This window comes from Theropithecus gelada, unplaced genomic scaffold (assembly GCF_003255815.1).
Source record: "Theropithecus gelada isolate Dixy unplaced genomic scaffold, Tgel_1.0 HiC_scaffold_2738, whole genome shotgun sequence".
In the NCBI taxonomy this organism is placed as follows: domain Eukaryota; kingdom Metazoa; phylum Chordata; class Mammalia; order Primates; family Cercopithecidae; genus Theropithecus; species Theropithecus gelada.
In genome coordinates, this window is record NW_020259214.1 from 2,962 (window position 1) to 4,983 (window position 2,022).

General features: G+C 42.1%; 1 pseudogene; it reads left to right on the plus strand.

The window, feature by feature from the left end:
• Positions 1-809: 809 nt before the first annotated feature.
• LOC112617601 lies at positions 810-1,273 on the plus strand (annotated as a pseudogene).
• The last annotated feature ends 749 nt before the right edge of the window (positions 1,274-2,022 follow it).

Genomic DNA, 2,022 nt, shown 5'->3' on the forward strand with positions numbered 1-2,022 from the left:
TATGAACTGAAAGTATGTAAATACTTCATAAAATACTAATAAATGGAGTTCAAAATTAACCGAAAATTATTAAAAACACAAATTCCTTGACAATTATATTGGGAGCAGTGAGTTCATAAAGAACTCCAAACTACTGTTTCAACTTCTGATTCCTATTGTTCCTGAGATGAGAAAATCAGCTCTAATTGCACATCCCACAGCAAATCTCTAAACCAAGAGTGCTTCCATTGAAGATGCTGGGGAATCAGATGCAGGGCAGGTACTAGAGAGACTGGATCAGGAGTACCCAGCGGATCTCAGAGGGACCTGCTGGACACTCATATAGGAGATCAGCAGTCACTGTCTCAGATCACCAGTGAGCTGTGCCGGTGCCTGAGAGGTCCAGAATAGGGCCAAGGCCTCTTCTCAGTGTCATGGAGAGGGATGGTTCCAGAAATCTTCCAGGCGGTCTCTACGCTTACAAAATGAAAGTTCACGATGAGGAGCGTGCTCTGAGGGGGCTTATTCTTCAGTGAAAGGACCTCTGTCCACAAACATTCATAAATGGAGCAGGACATGCATTTCATCAAACAGGATTAGGGCTCAGACCATCTGCATCTCACTCTCATAAGGCCAATGTGTCATTTACCTTCCTTTCTTATCATGGATCAGGCTCTGAGCTACAAAATGTTCTGCCTCATGAATATGCAAATAAGCTGAGATCCACTGAAGTAGATAACCTGACATCCACTGGATGTCTGTGCCCTGAGAGCATCATCCAACAACCAATTCCTCCTCTAGAGAATCTCCTGAGAGCTCAGCTTCTCACCATGGACTGGGCCGGGAGGATCGTTCTTTTGGTGGCAACAACTACAGGTAAAGGAACACCTATTCCCTGGGATGACAGTGGTACTCTTTTCAGTCAAAAAGAATTTTATCCGCTCTTCTGTGTCCTCTCCACAGGTTCCCTCTCCCAGGTGCAGCTGGTGCAGTCTGGGGCTGAGGTGAGGAAGCCTGGGCCTCAGTGAAGGTCTCCTGTAATTTTTCTGGGTTCATCATCACGAGCTACAGTACACACTGGGCACGACAGGCCCCTGGACAAGGGCTTAAGTGGATGGGATGGAACAACCCTAGCAATGGTAACAGAGTCTACACACAGAAGTTTAAGGGCAGACTCACTATGACCAGGGACACGTCCAAGAGCTCAGCCTACACGGAGCTGAGCAGCCTGAGATCTGAGGACACGGCCGTGTATTACCCTGCACGACACACAGGGTGGAAACCCACAGCCTGAGAGAGTCTGAGGGCCTGAGGGAGGGGGTAGTTGTGCTGGGCATGAGGAGATGACAGGGATTATTTGATTGCAGACTGTCTTAGAAAGTGAGGTTAAGTCATTGAAGAAAAGGAACAAGAGAAATGTGTATGCACTCTAATTATTTGAGAAATTTTCCGTACAATATTTACTCTGTAAGCAAAATTCAAGGTGTAGAAAACAATCAAATTAATAGAACTGATACAGGAATTGCTCTGAAGATACTAGTGTGAGCATGAGTTTTTGAATCCGTGTTGTAAATATTTTGGAACACAGCTACGAGATCACATTTTATCTCTCCATTTACCTCCATTATATGAAATATCAAAATGTTTTAATGTTTTCCATAGTGTGCAGTTATGATTTGGGGCTCATGCCAGCAATGCATGATAGATCTCGGTTCTTCCTCATTCTTATTGCCATTTGGCAGTATGAATATTGTGTATTTTAACCATTCTACTAGATTATTAGTGGTATCCCATTGTTGTTTAAATGCACGTGTCTAATTAAAATTTTATATTTAATTATTTTTATGTAATTATGATAAAGTGTCTATTTTGATATTCTCATTTTTCATTTAACTGTTTTCTTTTGATCAGTTGTATGTTTCCTTACATACCCAATATAAAATTCATCTACCTAGTTAACATAAAGCCATTTGACAAATATGTGATTTGGAAGTGTATTCTCCAAGTCTGTAGTTGTCTTTTCACTGCTTTATCAGTGTCTGT